This window comes from Oncorhynchus masou, unplaced genomic scaffold, assembly GCF_036934945.1.
Source record: "Oncorhynchus masou masou isolate Uvic2021 unplaced genomic scaffold, UVic_Omas_1.1 unplaced_scaffold_9406, whole genome shotgun sequence".
In the NCBI taxonomy this organism is placed as follows: domain Eukaryota; kingdom Metazoa; phylum Chordata; class Actinopteri; order Salmoniformes; family Salmonidae; genus Oncorhynchus; species Oncorhynchus masou.
In genome coordinates, this window is record NW_027015897.1 from 1 (window position 1) to 10,785 (window position 10,785).

Consider the following 10,785-nt stretch of genomic DNA (forward strand, 5'->3'; position numbering starts at 1 on the left):
GTCTGTTGTGGACCATACCAATAACACAATTCATGTTGTTTTCACAGAATATTCAGTTAATTAACACGTTTCTAAAATGCTTACACTTTCTTTACATACAAGCTTACCCAATACCATAATGAGGGATCTCTCTTGTCTTATTTATAAATGCTTGCACACAGTATGCCAGAAATGAACGTAATTTATGTAGACGAGACAGGGTTTAACCTGGGAAAAACACATCTGTGGGGATGAAAGGTCATCAGGAAAAGGGCCACCGTTGATGTCCCGGGTCAGAGAGGAGCAAATATCACAATGTGTCCTGCAATCTCTCTGGTTCAGTACTGCAGAAATGCCAGATTGGTCCCTACAACACTGAGCACCTTCTTCTGTTTTTAGATTACCTCCACAAACAACTGGTGCCAGAAGCAGAAAGGGAACAGGAGGGAGGAAAAACTGAGCAATTATTTTCTGCCTGGAGGCGGAAAGTGTATGATCAACGACCACATGACCGTGATCTTGCAGAGTTACTCCACCTCAATAATTGCATTTGGCGAATGGCTCGGAACACACATACTCATTCAAGCAAATGAGAAATAAGTGCACTCAGGCTATCCGGAAGGCCAATGTTAGTTACTTTAAGGAGCAGTTCTCTCTCGGTGGGTCTAGCCCCAAGAAGTTCTGGAGAACGGTTAAAGACCTGGAGAATAAACCCTCCTCCTCATAGCTGCCCATGTTCCTTAAAGATGATGATGTGGTTGTTACTGACAAGAAGCACATGGCTGAGCTCTTTAATCACCACTTCGTTAGGTCGGGATTCCTATTTGACTCAGCCACGCCTCCTTGCCCGTCCAACATTTCCTCATCTCCCACCCCTTCTAATGTGACTATCCCCGATGCTTCTCCCTATTTTTCCTCTGCCCTGCAACAAAGTTTCTCCCTGCAGGCAGTCACTGAGTCCAAGGTGCTAAAGAAGCTCCTGAAACTTGACCTCAAAAAAACACCTAGGTCAGATGGTTTAGACCCTTTCTTATTTAAGGTTTCTACCCCTATCATCGCCAGGCCTATCTCCAACCTTTTTAACCTTTCTGGGGAGGATCCCCTTGCTTGGAAGGCAGCCACGGTTTGTTCTTTATTTAAAGGGGGAGATCAAGCTGATCCTAACTGTTATAGGCCTATTTCTATTTTGCCCTGTTTATCAAAAGTGTTGGAAAAACTTGTCAATAATAAAGGTCCTCAATGATGCCACCATTTCCCTTGATTCTAAGCAATGTTGTACTGCTATTTTTATTGACTTGGCCAAAGCTTTGATATGGTAGACCATTCCATTCTTGGGAGTATTGGGGTCACTGAGGGGTGTTTGGCCTGGTTTGCTAACTATCTCTCTTAAAGAGTGCAGTGTATAAAGTCAGAAAATCTGCTGTCTCAGCCACTGTCTGTCACCAAGGAAGTACCCCAAGGCTCAATCCTAGGCCCCACGCTCTTCTCAATTTACATCAACAACATAGCTCAAGCAGTAGGAAGCTCTCTCATCCATTTATATGCAGATGATACAGTCGTATACTCCGCTGGCCCCTCCCCGGATTTTGTGTTAAATGCTCTAAAACAAAGCTTTCTTAGTGTCCAACGAGATTTCTCCAACATTAACCTGGTTCTGAACACCTCCAAACAAAGGTAATGTGGTTTGGTAAGAAGAATGCCCGTCTCCCCACAGGTGTGATTATTACCTCTGAGGGTTTAGAGCCTAAGGTAGTCACCTCATACAAGTACGTGGGAGTATGGCTAGACGGTACATTGTCCTTCTCTCAGCACATATCAAAGCAGCAGACTAAAGTTCAATCTAGACTTGGTTTTCTCTATCGTAATCACTCATCTTTCACGCAAACTAACCCTGACTCAGATGACCATCCTACCCATGCTAGATTACGGAGACATATTTTATAGATCGGCAGGTAAGGGTGCTCTCGAGTGGCTAGATGTGCTTTACCATTCGGCCATCAGATTTGCCACCAATGCTCCTTATAGGACACATCACTGCACTCTATACCCGTCGCAAGACCCACTGGTTGATGCTTGTTCATAAAACCCTCTTAGGCCTCACTCCCTCCTATCTGAGATATATACTGCAGCCCTCATCCTCCACATACAACCCCCGTTCTGACAGTCACATTCTGTTAATTAAAGGTCCCCAAAGCTCACACATCCCTGGGTCCCTCGTCTTTTCAGTTCGCTGCAGCTGGCGACTGGAACAAGCTGCAACAAACACTCAAATGGGACAGTTTTATCTCAATCTCTTCATTCAAAGACTCAAACATGAACAATCTTACTGAAAGTTTGTGGCTGCTTTGCGTGATGTATTGTTGTCTCTACCTCCTTGCCCTTTGTGCTGTTGTCTGTGCCCAATAACATTTGTACCATGTTTTGTGCTGCTACCATGTTGTGTTGTCATGTTTTGTTGTTACCATGCTGTGTTGTCATGTGTTGCAGCCTTGCTATGTTGTTGTCTTAGGGCTCTCTTTATGTGGTGTTGTGTTGTCTCTCTTGTCATGATGTGTTTTCTTCCTATATTTATATTTTCTTTTTCTTTTTTTAATCCCAGCCCCCGTCCCCGCAGGAGGCCTTTTGGTAGGCCGTCACTGTAAATAAGAATTTGTTCTTAACTGACTTGCCTAGTTAAATAAAGGTTAAATAAAAATATTACAAATTGAAATGACCAAATGTCCCTCCTGGATGCAATGGATGCTGGCTGCAGAGACATCTCAGCTGAAGACTGCCAGGGGTGGATGAGACATGACAAGCGTTTCTATCCAGGTGCAGAGACATCTCAGCTGAAGACTGCCAGGGGTGGATGAGGCATGACAAGTGTTTCTATCCAGGTGCAGAGACATCTCAGCTGAAGACTGTCAGGGGTGGATGAGACATGACAAGCGTTTCTATCCAGGTGCAGAGACATCTCAGCTGAAGACTGCCAGGGGTGGATGAGGCATGACAAGCGTTTCTATCCAGGTGCAGAGACATCTCAGCTGAAGACTGCCAGTGGTGGATGAGGCATGACAAGCGTTTCTATCCAGGTGCAGAGACATCTCAGCTGAAGACTGCCAGGGGTGGATGAGGCATGACAAGCGTTTCTATCCAGGTGCAGAGACATCTCAGCTGAAGACTGCCAGGGGTGGATGAGGCATGACAAGCGTTTCTATCCAGGTGCAGAGACATCTCAGCTGAAGACTGTCAGGGGTGGATGAGGCATGACAAGCGTTTCTATCCAGGTGCATAGCGAGAGATGACATAAGATGTGATGTGGACGAGAACATGTGGCCAAATGCTGAAGATGGTATAGATTAGAACAGGACTGGACATTTTACTGTTTTTCCCTTCTGTGACTTTTTTACTGTAATTGTGTTTTATTTTTTACACATTTGGAACCAAAGGCGATGTATGTTGGATGTGTTGTTGAACCAAAGGTCATGTATGTTGGATGTGTTGTTGAACCAAAGGTCATGTATGTTGGATGTGTTGTTGAACCAAAGGCCATGTATGTTGGATGTGTTGTTGAACCAAAGGCCATGTATGTTGGATGTGTTGTTGAATACAGGCATGTATGTTGGATATGTTGTTGAACCAAAGGTCATGTATGTTGGATGTGTTGTTGAACCAAAGGCCATGTATGTTGGATGTGTTGTTGAACCAAAGGTCATGTATGTTGGATGTGTTGTTGAACCAAAGGTCATGTATGTTGGATGTGTTGTTGAACCAAAGGCCATGTATGTTGGATGTGTTGTTGAACCAAAGGCCATGTATGTTGGATGTGTTGTTGAATACAGGCATGTATGTTGGATATGTTGTTGAACCAAAGGTCATGTATGTTGGATGTGTTGTTGAACCAAAGGCCATGTATGTTGGATGTGTTGTTGAACCAAAGGTCATGTATGTTGGATGTGTTGTTGAACCAAAGGTCATGTATGTTGGATGTGTTGTTGAACCAAAGGCCATGTATGTTGGATGTGTTGTTGAATACAGGCCATGTATGTTGGATATGTTGTTGAACCAAAGGTCATGTATGTTGGATGTGTTGTTGAACCAAAGGCCATGTATGTTGGATGTGTTGTTGAATACAGGCCATGTATGTTGGATATGTTGTTGAACCAAAGGTCATGTATGTTGGATGTGTTGTTGAACCAAAGGTCATGTATGTTGGATGTGTTGTTGAATACAGGCCATGTATGTTGGATGTGTTGTTGAACCAAAGGTCATGTGTGTTGGATGTGTTGTTGAACCAAAGGTCATGTATGTTGGATGTGTTGTTGAACCAAAGGTCATGTATGTTGGATGTGTTGTTGAACCAAAGGACATGTGTGTTGGATGTGTTGTTGAACCAAAGGCCATGTATGTTGGATGTGTTGTTGAACCAAAGGCCATGTGTGTTGGATGTGTTGTTGAACCAAAGGTCATGTATGTTGGATGTGTTGTTGAACCAAAGGTCATGTATGTTGGATGTGTTGTTGAACCAAAGGTCATGTATGTTGGATGTGTTGTTGAACCAAAGGTCATGTATGTTGGATGTGTTGTTGAACCAAAGGTCATGTATGTTGGATGTGTTGTTGAACCAAAGGTCATGTATGTTGGATGTGTTGTTGAACCAAAGGTCATGTATGTTGGATGTGTTGTTGAACCAAAGGCCATGTATGTTGGAGGTGTTGTTGAACCAAAGGCCATGTATGTTGGATGTGTTGTTGAACCAAAGGTCATGTATGTTGGATGTGTTGTTGAATCAAAGGCCATGTATGTTGGAGGTGTTGTTGAATCAAAGGCCATGTATGTTGGATGTGTTGTTGAACCAAAGGCCATGTATGTTGGATGTGTTGTTGAACCAAAGGCCATGTATGTTGGATATGTTGTTGAACCAAAGGCCATGTATGTTGGATGTGTTGTTGATCACTGGCAGTAATTTCATGTTTCAAATAAAGCTTTTACTGCAGCAATTAGGTCACTTAATTTTTTTCCTACTTTACATTCTATGAAGTAAAGATTACTCATTCACTTTTAGATAGTATGTTGCCAAAAATGCACGCAATCGACACTCAACCCCAAAATGTAGAGTAGTTTACAGTAAGAGGGAACTGAATTATAAAAACAATGGATTTCATATTGTCTAATGTATGCAGGTAGAACTGAAACATGAAAAGTGAGTTTTTGTAGTTTTTGTAATGCCATTAACTGTTAGTATTTTGAAAGTCATTGTGTTATGATTGACTAAACGTTCCTCTTGGATAGAAGACATGTGGTTTGACAGAATGATTAGATAATGTATTGAGTCGGGATTGCCGTGCTTTGATAGAGTTAGTGTATGTACAGTAGAGAAAGTTTTTTTGAATTTTGAAATGTAGAGTTGGTATTTAATGTTTGTACTTGTATTTTGGTTTGAGCAGAAAATTTACTATTTGTCTAATTGTGTGATGTAGGGGTGTTGCTGTCTTAAGAGTTAATAATTTTAAGTATAAGTAAATGCTTGTTAGCAATTGTAAAAAACTTTAAAAACACTTGCATTCCAAACATACACAACAAGCACTGAACTACAGAGTTCTTAGTTCTTAGCTATATTACATCCACAGCTGCTGCCACAATTTGTGTGTCCCTGAGTCTGTGTGTGTGCCTGCATTTGTGTGCGTAAGTAAGTGTGTTCAAGAGTGTGTGTGTGCCTTCCTGCCTGCGTGTGTGTGTTTAAGTGATTGCGCGTGTGTTCGTTTGCATCTCTTTCACAAAGTTTGTCCCAAACTCAACCCAGGATAAATGATGCTTCAAATGAACTGTTTAGCTAGGAAGACAAACTGTGTATTAGTCAGCTTTAATGGAGACATGTTTAGATGACTAGTGCAGGGTACATTTCTAACAGTAGAGGTTGGGACTGTGTTCAGGCTCACTGATACATCTTCTAAATCTATGTCGAGTAAACTTATGTTTCACTAAAGGAACATGTTCGGCACAGCACAATGTTCATCTGGAAAATAACCAGTATGACTGAATTTTCAGCACTCGATATACTTACAGCAGAGTTTCTGAATGACCTCCAGGATCTCACATTCCTGAGACAGGAAGATAAATGCATTACAGGGAGATTTAGGAGAATCTTGTGACTGTCCATTTCCATATACAGTGGGCAGAACAAGTATTTGATACACTGCCGATTTTGCAGGTTTTCCTACTACGTTTAGACCATGTAGAGGTCTGTAATTTTTATCATAGGTACACTTCAACTGTGAGAGATGGAATCTAAAACAAAAATCCAGAAAATCACATTGTATGACTTTTAAGTAATTAATTTGCATTTTATTGCATGACATAAGTATTTGATACATCAGAAAAGCAGAACTTAATATATGGTACAGAAACCTTTGTTTGCAATTACAGAGATCATACGTTTCCTGTAGCTCTTGAGCAGGTTTGCACACACTGTAGCAGGGATTTTGGCCCACTCCTCCATACAGACCTTCTCCAGATTGTTCAGGTTTCGGGGCTGTCGCTGGGCAATACAGACTTTCAGCTCCCTCCAAAGATTTTCTATTGGCTTCAGGTCTGGAGACTGGCTAGGCCACTCCAGGACCTTGAGATGCTTCTTACGGAGCCACTCCTTAGTTGCCCTGGCTGTGTGTTTTGGGTCGTTGTCATGCTGGAAGACCCGTCTTCAATGCTCTTACTGAGGGAAGGAGGTTGTTGGCCAAGATCTCGCGATACATGGCCCCATCCATCCTCCCCTCAATACGGTGCAGTCGTCCTGTCCCCTTTGCAGAAAAGCATCCCCAAAGAATGATGTTTCCACCTCCATGCTTCACGGTTGGGATGGTGTTCTTGGGGTTGTACTCATCCTTCTTCCTCCAAACACGGTGAGTGGAGTTTAGACTAAAAAGCTCTATTTTTGTCTCATCAGACCACATGACCTTCTCCCATTCCTCCTCTGGATCATCCAGATGGTCATTGGCAAACTTCAGATGGGCCTGGACATGCGCTGGCTTGAGCAGGGGGACCTTGCGTGCGCTGCAGGATTTTAATCCATGACGGCGTAGGAGTTTAGACTAAAAAGCTCTATTTTTGTCTCATCAGACCACATGACCTTCTCCCATTCCTCCTCTGGATCATCCAGATGGTCATTGGCAAACTTCAGATGGGCCTGGACATGCGCTGGCTTGAGCAGGGGGACCTTGCGTGCGCTGCAGGATTTTAATCCATGACGGCGTAGTGTGTTACCAATGGTTTTCTTTGAGACTGTGGTCCCAGCTCTCTTCAGGTCATTGACCAGGTCCTGCTGTGTCATTCTGGGCTGATCCCTCACCTTCCTCATGATCATTGATGCCTCACGAGGTGAGATCTTGCATGGAGCCCCAGACCGAGGGTGATTGACCGTCATCTTGAACTTCTTCCATTTTCTAATAATTGCACCAACAGTTGTTGCCTTCTCACCAAGCTGCTTGCCTATTGTCCTGTTGCCCATCCCAGCCTTGTGCAGGTCTACAATTTTATCCCTGATGTCCTTACACAGCTCTCTGGTCTTGGCCATTGTGGAGAGGTTGGAGTCTGTTTGATTGAGTGTGTGGACAGGTATCTTTTATACAGGTAACGAGTTCAAACAGGTACAGTTAATACAGGTAATGAGTGGAGAACAGGAGGGCTTCTTAAAGAAAAACTAACAGGTCTGTGAAAGCCGGAATTCTTACTGGTTGGTTGGTGATCAAATGACAGTCCTGTGTGGCTCAGTCGGTAGAGCATGGCGCTTGCAACGCCAAGCGTCGTGGGTTCGATTCCCGCTGGGGCCACCCATATGTAAAAGTAGTGGCCCCAGCCGACTTGTAAGTCGCTTTGGACAAAAGCGTCTGCTAAATGGGATATATATACTTATGTCATGCAATAAAATGCAAATTAATCTCTTAAAAATCATACAATGTGATTTTCTGGATTTTTGTTTTAGATTCCGTCTCTCACAGTTGTGGTGTACCTATGATACAAATTACAGACATCTACATGCTTTGTAAGTAGGAAAACCTGCAAAATCGACAGTGTATCAAATACTTGTTCTCCCCTGTGTGTGTGTGTGTGTGTGTGTGTGTGTGTGTGTGTGTGTGTGTGTGTGTGTGTGTGTGTGTGTGTGTGTGTGTGTGTGTGTGTGTGTGTGTGTGTGTGTGTGTCTGTCTGTGACTGTTACGTACGGGAGTGAAATATACACAGTTGTCATTCAGTGTAAGCAGTGTTGACTGCTGACCTGTTTGACACAAATCACGATGACAAATTTTAATACACACCCACTGTGACTGAGGAACAGAGGTCACTTTTTACCTCTGACCAACCTCAAACCAGCCCACCCTACACTCGCCCATCCCTACGAGCTCCAAGTCCCAACCTTCCTCAACTCTTATTCCTACACTCCCCCATTACACACACAGTGATGAAAAGTGTGTTGGACTTTGGCTCCTTCCCATCACCCACAATTGCTCCATTATTTAAGAGTTACTCACGTCTGCCCCCGGATGGCCCACTGGGCCTGGTGATCCCTGTAGGGAAGGACATGAAGCCATGAGTCAGATAGCAGATTTTCGTTGGTACTTAGTAGGTACTACTTAACATATTCATACAGCATAGGTCATAATAAAAGTTGAAAAATATGTTACCTATGTATCCAGAGCTGTGGTTCTGTAATATTGACTGTGAACTCAATGTTGTTGTGGAACTTACATTCTCTCCTGTGAGACCAGGGTATCCTTTTGGCCCCTGGAGTCCTCCCCGACCTGGCTGGTCGTTCTGTGGAATCAATAAGGAAGGAGTATGAATGAGCAAACAGTTATTAGCTATGCTTAGGCTAGGCAATTTATACCATACGGAGATTACAATGGGCCTGGTTTGGCCCTTTGGTGGCAGTGGACAGTGCTGAACTCTTTAATCTAAGGTCAACTTACATCATCACCGCGATCACCTGGCAGGCCGACATCACCCTTCAGCCCTGTGAATCCCCTGATGCCCTATGAGCGAGAGAGAGAGAGAGCGAGAGAGAGAGAGAGACAAAGACAGAGATGGTTAGTGGCTTGTGCTTCTAGTTCCGACCATGCAGCAATATCTAACAAGTAATCCAACAATTTCACAATAACTACGTTATGCACACAAGTGTAAGCGAATGAATAAGAATTTGTCATATAAATATATGGATGGGCGATGGCCAAACGGCATAGGCAAGATGCAGTAGATGGAATAGAGTACAGTATATACAGTGCCTTGCGAAAGTATTCGGCCCCCTTGAACTTTGCGACCTTTTGCCACATTTCAGGCTTCAAACATAAAGATATAAAACTGTATTTTTTTGTAGAGAATCAACAACAAGTGGGACACAATCATGAAGTGGAACGACATTTATTGGATATTTCAAACTTTTTTAACAAATCAAAAACTGAAAAATTGGGCATGCAAAATTATTCAGCCCCCTTAAGTAAATACTTTGTAGCGCCACCTTTTGCTGCGATTACAGCTGTAAGTCGCTTGGGGTATGTCTCTATCAGTTTTGCACATCGAGAGACTGAACATTTTTTCCATTCCTCCTTGCAAAACAGCCCAAGCTCAGTGAGGTTGGATGGAGAGCATTTGTGAACAGCAGTTTTCAGTTCTTTCCACAGATTCTCGATTGGATTCAGGTCTGGACTTTGACTTGGCCATTCTAACACCTGGATATGTTTATTTTTGAACCATTCCATTGTAGATTTTGCTTTATGTTTTGGATCATTGTCTTGTTGGAAGACAAATCTCCGTCCCAGTCTCAGGTCTTTTGCAGACTCCATCAGGTTTTCTTCCAGAATGGTCCTGTATTTGGCTCCATCCATCTTCCCATCAATTTTAACCATCTTCCCTGTCCCTGCTGAAGAAAAGCAGGCCCAAACCATGATGCTGCCACCACCATGTTTGACAGTGGGTATGGTGTGTTCAGGGTGATGAGCTGTGTTGCTTTTACGCCAAACATAACGTTTTGCATTGTTGCCAAAAGTTCAATTTTGGTTTCATCTGACCAGAGCACCTTCTTCCACATGTTTGGTGTGTCTCCCAGGTGGCTTGTGGCAAACTTTAAACGACACTTTTTATGGATATCTTTAAGAAATGGCTTTCTTCTTGCCACTCTTCCATAAAGGCCAGATTTGTGCAATATACGACTGATTGTTGTCCTATGGACAGAGTCTCCCACCTCAGCTGTAGATCTCTGCAGTTCATCCAGAGTGATCATGGGCCTCTTGGCTGCATCTCTGATCAGTCTTCTCCTTGTATGAGCTGAAAGTTTAGAGGGACGGCCAGGTCTTGGTAGATTTGCAGTGGTCTGATACCCCTTCCATTTCAATATTATCGCTTGCACAGTGCTCCTTGGGATGTTTAAAGCTTGGGAAATCTTTTTGTATCCAAATCCGGCTTTAAACTTCTTCACAACAGTATCTCGGACCTGCCTGGTATGTTCCTTGTTCATGATACTCTCTGCGCTTTTAACGGACCTCTGAGACTATCACAGTGCAGGTGCATTTATAAGGAGACTTGATTACACACAGGTGGATTGTATTTATCATCATTAGTCATTTAGTTCAACATTGGATCATTCAGAGATCCTCACTGAACTTCTGGAGAGAGTTTGCTGCACTGAAAGTAAAGGGGCTGAATAATTTTGCACGCCCAATTTTTCAGTTTTTGATTTGTTAAAAAAGTTTGAAATATCCAATAAATGTCGTTCCACTTCATGATTGTGTCCCACTTGTTGTTGATTCTTCCCCAAAAATACAGTTTTAAATCTTTATGTTT

General features: G+C 43.0%; 1 long non-coding RNA gene across 1 annotated transcript; it reads right to left on the reverse strand.

Moving 5' to 3' along the window:
- Positions 1–8,418: 8,418 nt before the first annotated feature.
- On the reverse strand, positions 8,419–8,983 carry LOC135538317 (uncharacterized). Its single transcript, XR_010455388.1, has 3 exons — positions 8,919–8,983; positions 8,698–8,763; positions 8,419–8,516 (listed from the first exon to the last, which is right to left on the reverse strand). It is a non-coding gene; the product is annotated as an uncharacterized LOC135538317 (long non-coding RNA).
- Between the last annotated feature and the right edge of the window lie 1,802 nt (positions 8,984–10,785).